The sequence below is a fragment of the Scyliorhinus canicula genome, chromosome 17 (genome assembly GCF_902713615.1).
Source record: "Scyliorhinus canicula chromosome 17, sScyCan1.1, whole genome shotgun sequence".
In the NCBI taxonomy this organism is placed as follows: Eukaryota; Metazoa; Chordata; class Chondrichthyes; order Carcharhiniformes; family Scyliorhinidae; genus Scyliorhinus; species Scyliorhinus canicula.
The window spans coordinates 51370002-51385344 of record NC_052162.1 but is presented as its reverse complement, the minus strand read 5'-3'; the positions used below and the strand labels follow the sequence as shown (position 1 = coordinate 51385344).

At 44.8% G+C, this 15343-nt stretch overlaps 1 protein-coding gene across 5 annotated transcripts in view; it reads left to right on the top strand.

The window, feature by feature from the left end:
- frmpd3 (FERM and PDZ domain containing 3) overlaps positions 1-15343 on the top strand; it is a 648120-nt gene that overhangs the window by 452677 nt on the left and 180100 nt on the right. The window contains exon 1 of one of the 5 annotated variants that reach the window (XM_038775296.1): positions 10012-10141. The exons of the other annotated variants lie outside the window; for them this stretch is intronic. The gene's annotated coding sequence lies outside the window, so the exon portion shown is untranslated. Of the gene's footprint in view, positions 1-10011; positions 10142-15343 lie in introns of those variants that run through there. 5 annotated transcript variants of the gene reach the window in all.

Here is a 15343-nt window from a genome sequence, read left to right as displayed (position 1 = left end):
GACTTGGGCACAGAAATGACAGATGGAGTTTAACCCGGACAAATGCGAGGTGATGCATTTTGGAGGATTAAATCTAGGTATGAATTATACTGTAAATGGCAGAACCCTTAGGAACATTAACATAGAGAGGGATCTGGGCGTGCAGGTCCACAGTTCCCTAAAAGTGGCAACACGGGTGGCCAAGTTGATTAAGAAGGCTTGCCTTCATTAGCCGGGGCATTGAGTACAGGTGTTGGGAAATCATGTTGCAGATGTATAAAACCTTGGTTAGGCTGCATTTGATGCAATTCTGGTCACCACATTATCAGAAGGACGTGGAAGCTTTGAAGAAAGTGCAAAGAAGGTTCACCAGGATGTTGCCTGGTCTCGAGGGTGTTGGCTACGAGGAGAGTTTGAATAAACTAGGATTGTTTTCACTGGAAAGACGGAAGCTGAGGGGAGGCCTGATAGAGGTCAGCAAAATTATGAGAGGCAAAGACAGGGTGGATAGTCAGAGGCTTTTTCCAAGGCAGGAAGTGTCAATTACAAGGGGGCACAGGTTTAAGGTGAGAGGGGGAAAGTTTAAGAGAGATGTGCGGGGTAGGTTTTTCATGCACTGTGTGGTGGGTGCCTGTTACGCGCTGCCAGAGGACGTGGTGGAAGCAGGCAGATTAGCAACATTTAAGAGGCATCTGGATGGATACATGAATAGGGAGGAAATAGAGGGATACGGACCGAGGAGGGGCAGAAGGTTTTGTTTTAAGTTAGGGCATCATTATCAGGGAGGGCTTGAACGGCTGATGGGCCTGTACCTGTGCTGTGCTTTTCTTTGTTCTTTGTTCTTTGAATTGGTAAGTGCATTAGAAATAGAGGTACCGGTTAGAGATAAACAGGTAGAGAAAGTTGAAGCGATTGCTCAACATTTAAATTTGAAAGAAATGCAAGGGCCACAGCCTGGGTCATGGCAACAATCAGTAGAATTGCTAATATCAAGTTACAAATGAAGTAATTGGAAATGCAGCAAAAACAAAACGAAATGAAACTGAGGCTGAAAGACAGAGTTAAAAAATGGTGATGGAGATGAGATAGGAATGAGAGAGAGAGAGGAAAGGGGAAAGGGAAAGAGCGAAAGAAAAAAGGGAGGAAAAGAAAAAAAAGAGCGGAAAAAGCAAGAAAGAGACAGTCTTCCATCTTAAGGCACTGAAAATGAGTGGGAAGCTGCCAGAAAGTAGAGGGGAGCTTAATCCTAGAATGGAACCCAGTGGTGATATGTTTAAATTTATACAGACCCTCCCAAAATCTGAAGAGATGGAGTTAGAAAACTTTTTTCGGGCTTTTGAGAAAATAGCAACCCAAATGGCGTGGCCAAAAGAAAATCGACATTACTCATGCAGAGTAAACTGACGGGAAGGGCACAAGAAGTTCACGCTCCCCTGTCAGAGCGGGTGTCTAAGAATTATGAAGCGGTAAAAAAGGCTATTCTGGATGTATATAAATTGGTTCTCGAAGCATTTCGATATAAGTTCAGAATTTAAAGGGACAGCTGGGACAGACTTATGCCAAATTTGAAAGGTTTAAGCAGAACAATATTGATAGGTGGATATGAGCATTGGGAGTTGAAACTACCTATGAGGCTCCAAGAGAGGTTGCTCTCTTAGAGGAACTTAAGAATTCCCTATCTCATAGAGTAAGAATCTATGCTGAAGACCAGTAGGTGAAGACTGCTAGGCAGACAGCAATGATGGTTGACGATTATGAGCTAATCCATAAATGTAACCTTTGTTCCATCACTCCCATTCTTTTGAAAAGGATAGGAAGTGGGAGAGTGAAAGGAAGGCAGGTAGCCAAGGTGAAGAATGGGTAGCTGGGAAGCCCCCGAGATCATATCCTCAGAAAGCTAGGCGTTACCATTGTAACAAGCTGGATCACATTTGTTCAGCATGTTGGAAGTTGCAAGGAAAGCCATGGAACTTGTGGGAGTTCATAAGGAGGATTCTGAAAAGGGAACAAAAGTGGGGAATAATATAGGGCAGACTGCAGCTTTAACTGGACTTAAATGGACTTAGGAAACGAGGTAAACACTGCTATGGGAGCAGGTGTGAGGAGTAAGGTAGATGAGAGATATGCTAAGAGCAAGGTCACCCCATTTTCTTCAACTAATTTAGCCAAACCCATAACTATCTTAAGGGACACAGGTGCTACTCAGACTCTCGTACTGGAGAAGGATTTGGTTATCCTCCAGGGACCTCAATGAAAGCTGAAGTATCTGTGAAGGGGATAGGTGGAGATTGTATCTTAGTTCCATTGTAGAAAGTACAACTGGAATGTGATTTGGTGTCAGGTCCAGTAATTGTCGGAGTGGTTAAGCAATTCCCAATGGAAGGAGTAGATCTGCTTCTGGGGAATGATTTGGCAGGAATGAATGTGGTAGCTTCACCCATGATTACAGAGTGTCCGAGGGAAGTACTGCAGACAGCACATGAGATACCAATGGTTGGGCATATTGGAGTTTGGAAAACTTATTCGTCAGGAAGTATCTCAAAGTTCGAAATGATGAAAGACATTGACCACATATTAAGTGACAGTGGTAGTAAACCAGATTCTGAGAACTATAAGACTGGAGATGACCATAAAAAAGAGGAGTCTGAATTTAATAGTAATGACAGGGATGAAGAGTCAGGCAAGAGTTCTGAATCCGATTTTGGTTCTGATTGTGAGGGTAATGATAAACAACTGTTACCGGATAAACCTATCACTAACTAAATTTGAACAAATCGCAAGTAATTCCTCCAAAACTAGGAATAAAGACAGCAAATCAGAAGAAGAAAGTGAATTGGACTTTTTTAAAAGTAATGTGTTATAGCCTCTTGAAGTAACCCAATTTCCATTCCATTTAGGTGCAAAGATTTCCTAGGTCATGCCTGCTTGGAAGAAAAGTACACATGATAGCATGGCATCAGTTAGTCAGAACGAGGACTCAAGCGATGCCAAGCAAATGGCTGGTTAACCCACATCCTTTTAAAGGCCCACAGTGCCTCTTCAAGGTAGAGGAAGCAAACAGCAAAGCAGATGAACTAATCAGTAAACAATTCCTTTTTACAATTAAGAAGAGGGTAGATGGAGAACTGTGTAGTGGTTGTGCACAATACCTTTTAACAACAGCCAGAAAGTTTATGGCGCCAATGATGTGTCATCCTCTAATCCTGAAGGTAAAGGAGAACAGTTGAAATCTGGAAAGCGTGCTAAAAAATCACCATTGGAAGCAAAGACACTTGGGCTCGATTCTCCGACCCCCACGCCGGGTGGGAGAATCGCGGGAGTGCCGGGCGATTCATGCCACGCCGCCCTGGCACCCGCATGCGATTCTCCCACCCCCCCAACACGACGTGTCGAGCGGCCTGCCTAATACGACCGGTTCATGCCGGCGCCAACCACACCTGGTCACTGCCGGCGTGAACATCACGCAACTGCTGCGTGTGGGGCCTGTGGGGGGCGGAGGGAGGATCGAGCACCAGGGGGGTGCTCAGGAGGGGTCTGGCCCGCGATCGGTGCCCACCGATCGTCGGGCCGGCGTCTCTGAAAGACGCACTCTTTTCCCTCCGCTGCCCCGCAAGATCAATCCTCCATGTCTTGCAGGGCAGCGGAGGGGAAGACGGCAACTGCGCATGCACGGGTTGGCGCCTGCCAACCTGCGCATGCGCGGGTGATGTCATTTAGGCGCCGACGGCCGTGTCATTCAGGCGGCGCTGCTTTGACGCAAGCGTCAAGGACCAGCGCGCGTGAGGGACGCGCCGCCACTCCTAGCCCCCTGGGGGTGGGTGAATAGGGGGCGAGGAGCAGCCTCTGACGCCAGAGTGAAACACTCCGGGTTTCACTCCGGCATCGGCACTGTGTCTCCCTTTGGGAGAATCGCTGCCCTTATCTTTTGACCTTAATGCTCAGTATTGTCACCCCCTTCCCCCCCCCCCCCTCTGTATTTGTCTGCCTTGTGTGTGTGGGTAGAGGATGGGACAGTAAAAGGGGGCAGTTGGTTAGCTTGTCATCTGGTTGTATTTACTGCATATTCATCATTATTCTGGTTATAAATAAACAGTAATTGTATGAGTGTGGAGGGTGGGGGGACATGTTAAAGTGGAGAGTTAGGAATTAGTTCACAGTTAACCAGATGTATTTGCTGCATAGGTCATTATAGTTCTTGTTATAAATAAACAGCAGATGTGTTTACATTTACAAACCTGGTGACTTATTATTGGGCAGCTAAAGACTTCAGGAATTTTTATAAGAATTCTTGGTTAATTCACTTGTGTTCTGACTCCGGGTCAAGTGGGGCGAGAATTGACCATGCACTTGCCCACGTGTCATAACATCAATATGAACTATTGCCTTGAAGAAGAAACAGGAGAAAAAGGAGAAATTAGCTAAAGGAGGAAAATAAACGAAATGCCTCTCATAGTACACTGTATTCTCAGTACACTGTATCACTTCGTTATCCCTCGGTTTTATGTTTTATTTCATTTCGGATTTTACCTTTCTGGATAAAATATGCTTCCTCTTTAAATTAGTTAACCTCTGTCATAAATAGGCAGTGTGTTCATTCAAACGAGATCCCAGACGGTAAAGATGACCTCGGGGAAAGCAGCTCAGCTAAGAAGTAAGCAAGAATGTGGGGATTGGTTAGTAATGGAACATTCATGAAATGTATTTCAGTCTACCGAGAATAGAAGGCACAGAATGTGATGTGACTACATAAAGAAAAAGAAAGACTTGCATTTATAGGCCCATATTTTTGCAAAGTCATGAAGACTCTGCACCTTAGCCAAAATGGTGCAAGAACCCCAGATCTGGAAATTCTGCACCCATTTCCAACAGATCCTATTTTTTCTGGAAGGGGAATGGGGGCCAGATGTGAGTCACATGTGGGGAAACATGATCCCAGCAGGGCCAATTGAGTTCAGTGCGGAATCCATTTCCCACACTGTGTGACTTACGATTTTTAAGAGTAAATGTGAATGTGCATAAAATATAGATAAGGTCCCATGGAACTGTCAAGCTGTCAAGTTACTTCAATGCCCTGTTCAATTAGATTTTGGGGAGAAACAGCCTGCTGTGTCTCTGAATTTTAAAAAATGTATTTGAAATTTCAGTGGTTGTTAACATAAGCCTGAGGAATATCATTCAAGTATTATTGCTTGATGGCTTCCACAACCATGATGTCAGCCGCGCATGCGCAGGTTTGACAACGCCAACCCGCACATGCGCCGTTGGCGTCTTTTCCCTCAGCCGCCCCGCAAGGCGTGGAGGCTTGATCTTGTGGGGCGGCGGAGGGAAAAGAGGGGGGGGGGTGCCCTTTAAGTTCACAGTTTGATTGACAGCTCAAAGAGATTATTACTAGATTAGCTATCTTTGATTTGGGGCTATGAATACAAATGTCTGTTTTTATAAATAAGTACTTTAATGTATTGAATGTGGTTTTATCAATGACAGGTTTTTATACAGTGACAACTGCAATAGATACTTAGAACCTTTTGTCTCAGCATGGCTCCCGAGGTCTGTCCAGGTTGAATATTGGGTGAGTTGGCATGGAGGGTAAAGAGAAAAGGGTTACGGGTGGGAGTCATGGGTTGGCATAAGCTGGCACTTAGTTGTCATGAGGCTGTAAGGCCACAGGGTGGGTGGGGCATATGTTGGCATAGAGGGTATGAGATCCCATGGTGGTTGGGTAGAAGGGCATACATTGGTATGGAGGGAATGAGAGGCCATGGAGGTGAACAGGGACATGGGTTGGCATGAATGGGTCATGGGGAGTGTTGGATGGAGACTGAGGGTGTATGAGGGCGAGGACGAGATGACCGCTCTGCTTTTTCACAACTGAGCCTTTTAAAGAGCCTGCATCAGCCCCTGGTAGCCCCTGTGGCTGCCTCCAAGTTGTTTCTGGGGACAACATGTCTGATATAAGGATGTACCCATCACTTTGGAACAGAAATCTGGCTATTCAGGGCTGTTTACCCCGAGGCAGATGCGCTGAACCAGAGATTATCCAGACTCTGCACTCTGACCTCGGGAACAGAAATTGAGGACATCACACACTTTTTATAACCACGGGGAGTGTCAAAGTTCTTCTACAGTTAATAAAATTAATTTTAAAGTGTATTCACTGTGGTAATAAGGAAACATAGCAGCTAACATGTGCTCAGCAAACTCCCACAAACACCAATATCTTAATGACCAAATAATCTGTTGCCCAGGACATAGGGGATAAATTCCTTGCCATTCCTCAAAATGGTGCCACGGGACCTTTAAATCCACCCAAGCAGGAAGGTTTAACATCTCATCTGAAAGAACATAAGAAAAAGGGCCCACTTGGTCCCTCTCACCTGCTCTGCCATTCACTAAGATCATGGATGATCTGACTGTGGCCTCCACTTTCATGCCTGTTGCCCATGCCTTAGAAATCAAAAATCTAACTCAATCCTGAATATATTCAGAGAGCCAGCCTCCATTGTTCTTTTGGGAACCAAATTCCAAAATATAACAAATCTCTGAGAGAAGAAATTACTCCTTTGTTTTTAAACTGTAACCTCCTGGTTCTAGGCTCTACCCAAGGGGAAACATTCCCTTAGTATCTAGCCTACCAAGCCTCCTGACAATCATTTTTTGAAACATCAATGAGTATAGGTCCAACCTGCTCAACCTTTCCTCATAGGACAATCCCTTCATCCCAGGAATCAACCTTGTGAACCTATTATGAACCCCCTCAAAGGCAAGTACATCACTCCTTAAATAAGGATATGAAAATGGTGTGCAATACACCAGGTGTGGTCTGACCAATGCCCTGCACAGTTGTAACAAACCTTCCCTACTTTTATACTCCAGTTACCTTACAACAAAGTCCAAAATTCCATTTGCCTTCCTAATTATTTGCTGTGCCTGCATGCTATCTTTTGGGGATTAATGCAAGACCACTCTACAACAGTCACTCTCCATTTAAATAATATTCTGCTTTTCCATTCTTCCCTTTAAAGTGAACAACCTCACATTTTCCCACAGTATAATTCATCTTCAAAATTTCTGCCAACGCACTTCATAGATCTATATCCCTTTGCAGATACTTTGCGTGGATTTCTCCCATAATATTTCTCAGTGTGGCCTCTGTGGGGAACTGAGGTGTAATTCCCATCAAGTGGATCAGTGCAATCCAGATCGCAATTCACCCACACTTTGATTAGTCTTTGGAGCCGGGATGATTTGCGGCATGGGACCCGAAGAAGCCAGCAAGGCCGGATCGGCAGAGATTGGGGCACCGATTTTAAAGTTCACCCTGATCTCAGAATTACCCAACATCCCCCCCCCCCCCCCCCCCCCCCCCCACCCAATCAATGGCAAGGCCCTTCCCCCAAGTGAGTGACACACTACTATGGATTCGCCAAAGACCCCCCCTTCATGGACCCCCTTCAGGGCCCCCCTTTCTGGGCTTCCCCTTCAGTCCATCCCTTCAGTTTACCCCCCCCCCCCCCCACCATCCCCCTTCAGGCAACTCCTAGTCCGTTTCCCCCCCCCCCCCCCCCCCCCCCCCATCTTCAGGCCACACTCCTTGACAGTGCCAACCTGGCTCTGTTCCCTGGCACACTGGCAGTGGCAACCTAGCACTGTCAGCCTTGTCCTTGACCATTCAAGGGCTGCAAAGGCCGCCAAGCCACCCGGCATGGTCATCACATCTCTCCAGGGAATTCAACAGTGGATGCAAGAAGGTCCCCACTGAGGACCCCTTACACTTCAATGTCTGAGTGGTGCCAACTGCATGTATGGTGGAAAAGTGCCTCTCGTGCTGAAATGCTGTTCAGGCAACAAAGGTTGCAAAAGGGCCAGTCGAAAATAAAAGCAGTCAGACAGAGCACCTGGCCTTTCTAGGAAGATCTTCAGAACAGAGGAAATCCCAGCAGAAAAGAATTGTGCTTAGAAACAAATGTCAACTATGCTTCAATGTTTGAATATGGTGGCACGATAGCACAGTGGTTAGCACTGTTGCTTCACAGCACCATGAACCGGGGCTCAATTCCTTTTTTTAAATAAATTTAGAGTGCCCAATTTATTTTTTCTAATTAAGGTACAATTTAGCATGAGCAATCCGCCTACTCTGCACATCTTTGGGTTGTGGGGGCGAAACCCACGCAAACATGGGGAGAATGTACAAACTCCACACACACAGTGGCCCAGAGCCAGGATTGAACCTGGAACCTCGGGGCCATGAGGCAGCAGTGCTAACTACTACGCCACTATTCTGCCCTACGATTTCTAACTTGGATCACTGGCTGTGCAGAGTCTGAATTCTCCCTCTGTGTACCCGAACAGGTACCGGAATGTGGCGACTAGGGGATTTTCACAGTGACTTCACTGCAATGTTAATGTAAGCCTACTTGTGATAATAATAAAGATTATTATGTGCTGTAGGTACACCCACATACTGTTAGCTCAGGGTGGTTGAGTTGCACCTTGAATGTATACATTAAGGGTACCTCCATAAGCACTTCTGCAGAAAAGGTTAGTGGAAAGTGGTTCAATGCTGTGATCCGATTGTGATACAAATTGTCGGATTATGTACTGCAGTGTGTTATGCACAGAATTATTGATCAAGTACAGTGCTTTGCAACGGAGGATAATCTACTGGCTAAAGACGATAGTTCACAAAATTCGGTGTATTATTTGTAACATAATGCTTATGCTGTATATATTTCTTTATTTATACCTTTTTATTTTTTCAATCCGTCATGTTGCCTCGTGCTGGATTATACCAGAGCTTTTGGGAAGCACATTCTGCTCAGCTCCCGATAGGGGTTGCATCAAAAACCTCCGATTTTTTTCCATGAAAAGCATGTGAATAAATCAGACTGGGATTTCTAACAGCCAACCATAGATGCACTGCAACAAACGTTATGGCCTGACCTTTTCACCCATTGAGCGCACATACTCTGTGGGCCCAGAATTGGGCGTGAAACACACTTCCCAGAGAGCGATTTTACACTGGCTGGCCAATCAACAGCTCCCGGTGGCCATGAAGGTCATTGCAGCCCTAAACGTATATGCCACCGGGCCATTCCAGGGCTCGAACAGGGACCTGTCTAGCATACCGTGGTCGACAGCCCACAACCGCATCTGGGAGGTGACGGATGCGCTGTGTGCCCGAGCATCCGACTACATACATTCGAGCTTGAGCAAGCCAACCTAAGGCAGCATGGTAGCAGAGTGGTTAGCCTAGTTGCTTCAAAGCTCCAGGGTCCCAGGTTCGATTCCCAGCTTGAGTCGCGTCTGTGCGGAGTCTGCACGTTCTCCCTGGGTGTGCGTGGGTTTCCTCCGGGTGCTCCGGTTTCCTCCCACAGTCCAAAGATGTGCAGGTTAGGTGGATTGGCCATGATAAATTGCCCTTAGTGTCCAAAATTGCCCTTAGTGTTGGGTAGGGTTACTAGGTTATGGGAATAGGGTGGAGGTGTGGGCTTGGGTAGGGTGCTCTTTCCAAGAGCCACTGCAGACTCGATGGGCCGAATGGCCTTCTGCACTGTAAATTCTATGATTCATGTGCTTCTGGGTGGGGCATGCGCCCGAACTTTGTGCCTAAAATTCTGGCCCATTAGTCCTGAAAGATCTGAATCATGGCAGTAAAATAATGGACAGAAAATTAATCCCCAATCAATGCAGAAACAGGGAGACTTAATCCTATAAAAACTATTAGATTTATGTTCCACAACTAAATAAATTCCCTTTACTCAGAGTGCCATTAATTTCACACTGAATAGTAATAATAAATCACTTGAACACCTTGACAAACATTGGAAGATTGGTAGATGAGAACAGTAATCTCTTCCGTCTATTTAGACAAAATAAATAAGCTGTATTTAGATTCCGACAGGGCAGTACTTATCAATGATGTTTCACATTAACGCTGCCTGTTGCTGCTGCGTTGCTAGGTGACTTCAGTTTTCATTTGAGGGGCAGCAAGCAAGCAGGCTTGAGGGCAGCTCCTCCTGACTACTAATGGAAGTGGGTCTGTTACATAAGGAACACCAAGAGGAAGCAACACAGACAGACAAACAAGAGACTGAGAGAGGGGAAAAAGAGAGACAGGGAGTACAAATGTGAAAAAAGAAATTGAGCATTTCAACTGAAGCAGGTAAAAGAAGACATTTTCAGTTATTATTATTCAATTAGCCCTAATCTTTTTAACACAAATATGACTTATCTGTTTATAACAACCATTAATTCGTGCCTACAACTCTCACATTGCATTGATGCTTGCTGTTTGTGAGACTTAAAAGTTACGCATGATTGTCACACTGCAAATAAATCCAGTTACAATATTATGAATGAAGTCAAAGGATAGAATTTAATCAGGATAAGTATTTTATGAAATCTGGAAATCTCGGCGATGCTTTTAATTAAGCTGCCTCCCCTTTGATATTGTGCTGCTATGCACCATTGCTACTTCTTATGTGTAGAAAGAGAGCAATGTCTTCTCAATTTCTTCTCATTCACTCATCATGAAAACAATTTGTGATCCATCTTTGTGCCACAATGCTATTCCACTCTTGAAATTGTATAGTGGAGCCCATTTAGGATCAATTCTGCTAAATTCCTAAAGATGCATTTTCCTGACTTCAGCACCCAATTCGCACCATTTTTGTTTGGTGCCATTTAAAGGAAAACTGGTTGCTATCCCATAATGCTGATTCAATGTGCTTGACATGGTTTCTTCAAGTTTTAGCTGGCATGAATTTGCTTTGCCAATGCCAGACACCAAAATTGTAAGGGAGAAAAACGGAAAATACTGGACAATCACAGCAGATTTGACAGCAGCTGTGGAGAGAGAAGGGAGCTAACTTTTCGAGTCTGGTTGACTCTTTGTCAAAGCTGCAGAGAACTGGAAATAGGGCCAGATTTATACTGTTGTGGGGGGGGGGGGGGGGGCGGTGGATAGGGGGCCAGCAATAAGTGGAGATTGACAAAGATAAGGATAAAGGTGAGGAAAAATATTTGTTTTCGGTTTGATGTGAAGCTGAGAGAAACAGAAGTGCTCCTCCCTCCGTCACAACATTTCTGCAATCAATTCTTTTCAAATTTACCCAGCACCATCAAAACCTATAACCTAAATGCTAAAAGTCATATCAGTTATCAAGGCATAAGAAAACAATAGCACATGGGCAATATCACAAATAATAATCAACCGCAGAGCTTCAGTATTCTTAATTTATCATATGACACAACTGTTTGCTAACCTTTAAATCTTATTCCAGCTATATCTAAACCTAGATGTTTGTGATGTTCTACTTCCTAACTTTGAGCTTCTACCTGCCATTATCACTGTCCCTCAATTCGAGAATAGCATCTCCTTAGAATCCAAGTTTTCTGGATTTTCATGTGGCTGAACAAGCTGATTCTTGACACAGAGACCTTTGGACATGTAAGGCAGAATGTCCCACCAGGTAGTGGGATCCGGATTGCAGGATTTGTTTCCTTTACTTTCTTTCTCTGCCATCGTTCTGACATTGTAACTAAAAATGTGATGCAACTTGATTGACAAGTTGTTTTGAATGATTGGTCGTAAGCCTCTCACTGTTATTAAAATCATGGCTGCCACACTTCAAGGAGAGCCTCTGCGTGTATTTGAAGTGTTTTCTTCATCCTCTCCTGCAACACTGGCCATTTGAGAGTTTTCATAAACAAGACTTTGTTTTGGCAATCCAGACACAGTCAATTCATTGAAGTAAATTTTGCAGTTTTGTCTGAATGTTTGTGAAGCTATCTTCGAGAAAGACACATTAGTGTTTGTTCGACGATCTTCCCATTGAATCTAGAGGGTTCAGCAGCGACATGACTGATGGAATTTCTCTAGCACTATGTGTCGCAGATACCCAGTTCTGGTCTAAATGCAGGTCAGGAGTCCAGTACACTAAGACCTTTCTTGACTTGTGGAGATCTTTGTTGTCAAACACTAGCTGCCATAGGCTGAGCTGGGTGCAGCTGATCCAGCGTTGGATCTCCTCGCCAATTGTGGCGTTTTGAAATAGTTAACTGCCAATGTATGGGAAGCACTCAAAATATTCCTTCAGCATATATGGGAGGTGGAATAGTTGGCTGACGAGGCGTGATATATTGAATTGAAGAGATGAAAATTGGTGCAGAATGGGCTACGGCATTGTAGTCATCTGCAAACTGTGGATCATGTATGTCTTTGATGGTCAGTTTAGTTTTGTCAGGGAGGCAATTAAGGTTAAAGAGTTTGCCATCTCGGTGGTTTTTAATACTCAGACAAGAGGGCAGTTGACTTTTGATGAAGTAAATAGGCACGTCAGGTAAATTATAAATAGCATGGGGCCTATCACAGTCTTGCTTGGCACTGGTCTAGATTTTTAAAATAATAATAATCTTTATTATTGTCACAAGTAGGACTACATTAACACAGCAATGAAGTTACTGTGAAAATTTCCTAGTCGCCACACTCCGGCGCATGTTCAGGTACATAGAGGAAGGATTCAGAATGTCCAAATGTTCAGGTACATAGAGGAAGAATTCGGAATGTCCAAATCACCTAACAAGCACGTCTTATGGGACTGTGGGAGGAAATCGGAGCACCGGAGGAAAACCATGCAGACACAGGGAGAATGTGCAGTCTCCGGACAGACAGTGACCCAAGCGAGAATCGAACCTGGGACCCTGGCGCTGTGAAGCAACAGTTCTAACCACTATGCATCCGTGAAAGGGGTTGTTTCAGATTTTCCACTCAAGACAGTTGCAGTCATATCATCAAGAAGCAGGTGCAAGATCGTGATTTGGTTTCTTGGACATCCAGATCTCTGAAGCACAATCCATAGAGCCTCGATATTTACTGAGTAAATGATTTGTTCGGGTTGATGAATACAGTGAAGCTCAAAACCCTGACTTGGAAATATATTGCTGTTCCTTCACTGTTGCTGGGGTAGCACCCTGGAACTCTCTCCCTAACGTCACAGTACACCTCAAGGACTGCAGCGGTTCAAGAAGGCAACTCACCACCACCTTCTGAAGGGAAACTAGGGATGGGCAATAAATGCTGTGAAGCCCACATCCCATAAATGAATTTTAAAAAAGAATTCCTGGTGACGTTCTTGTCATTTTTCTTGGATTTGTCAGGCAATAAAGAGCATATCAGAGATTTCTCTGGAAGCTCGAGAGACACACTGCATCTCTGGGAGGATTTCCTCAGCCACACGAAGTAGGTGATTCAACCTGATACAAGAGGAAAATACCTCAATTATTTTCCACAGCATGATATGCCTCCATTCTTTAAGATATTTATAATTGTCACATTCCAGAAGTCAAGGTGGCGAGGTTGGTTAGGGGAATGGGGTTGGTGGTAGAAGATAATATTCCTCCCAAATTTGTAGGAAGAGTACATTTGAGCAAAAGCCCTGCAGCTTTGAAGACTCCAGCTGTAATATCCTGAGGGCAGCAGGTTTTGTTGTTTTTCATCTTTCTGAATGTTTGGTGCAGTTCTCCCATTGATGGTGATTCACCCATGGAGTCTACCATACTGGGCTACAGCCTGGATAGTATCAGCTAACACTGTGGATTCACAGTTGAGGCGTTGTTACAAATGTTATTTCCAGCATTGATGGATGGCATTGTCACTCATAATAAGAGAAACTCCATCCTGTAACCAAAGAGCATTTTGTCCATTTGTCTTTGGTCTATAGATGGCCCAAGTGGCTTCAAAAAAGTTTTGCAAGTCATGCTAGTCAATATATTGTTGGATCTCTTCAGTTTTCTCTTCCCATCACATGTCTTTTATCTTCCAGACTTGTCTTTGGGAATGAGCCTTGAGCTGTTGTAATGCCATCTTCTCGATCTGAGACCTTGGGTTGCTCTGACAGACATTGAAGACTGCTCATTTTTATTCTAGGCGGTCACATATTTCAGCAGCATTTTCATTGAACCAATTCTGCTGACGATGATGCTTGAACCCAATGGTCTGGGAACAGGACTATTTTGGAATTGCGTTGAACATTTGAAGATTTTCCAGACTAGCCATGAGCTGCACTTGGAAATCATCTCTTCGGTCGGGCTGTTTTAGCGTTGAGACGTCTTCCTTCGAGCCTCGCGACGTCTTTGTTCTAGTTGGATGTTCATCACCGATTGATCAAGTCAATGATTTGTCCAGCCAGCATCAGTCCACTGCATAGATCAAGTGAGATAGATATCACATACCTTTGACCCCAACAATGACAATCCAGCAGGTGTCAATACTTTGCTCCAGGATGCCTCTGTGTGGTTTTGTACTTTTCTTCTGGTGTAAGAGGATGTTGGTTATACTGGGTCCATGCTGTGCACTTTGTTAGCACGAGGACACCATTTGCAAAAACTTTTCCCACCCTAATTTTCCCAATGCTTCGGCTCCAGACATCAGAGTCACGGCCAACCCTGGCATTAAATTCCCCCAGATTGATGATCTTTTCTTCTTTTGGGATGGTAGTGTGGACTCCATTGAGACCAGAATAGAACTTTCTTTAATATCTTTCTCAAAGTCAATAGTCAAGGCATTAGTACTGGTGACAGTGGTATGTTGGTTATAGCTGTGCTGTTGGTGAAGTATCATAAGTTTTTCATTTATACAATTCGGAGGTTCCAGCTGTGCACTCAAGATCCTGGTAAAACCAACTCCGTTAACAGAAGGGTCACCCTCAGCCTTTCCTTTCCAATCACAGATGGTGCCACCAGAAGACATCTCTGTCCCAACCCAGGTGTCAGCGGAGAGCTTGTACTCCATGAGGCTCACAGGGGGATTAATCATGCTGTCCTCGTGGGGGGTAAGCACATCCCTCCCCACCCCCGATCCAAAGTCCCTCTAAAGAAGGGAAAGCAGGAGGACATCTGCTATTCTTTCACATGGCTGCAGTTCCAGTGGCTGCGGGGCTGGATTGAGGAGGAGGGGTTGTAGAGAATGTCAGGGAATGCTGTTTACGCGATGACCATCTTGAGGCCGACATCCATCTTGGATATCCGATGGAGGACTTCCTCCAGGTTGCTCAGGTGCTCCCTTTCCGTGGCTCTGGTGACGAGGTCATCCAGGTAGACTGCCACACGTGGTAGTCCTCTCAGGGTGTTCTCCATAATGCGCTGAAATACTGCGTAGCCGACAATACTCCAGACAGCAGCCTCATGTGCTCATACAGGCTTCTGTGGAACCAGCTCCAGCTGGTTCATGTCAAGTTTGGAAAAGGAATGACCCCTGTTCAGAGGGGAGGCTTTGTTTACAGTCAACTTATAATCACTGCACGGGTGTATAGTTTTGTGAGGTATTAGTACCGGGACTACCAGCACTGCCCAATCAGCAAACTGC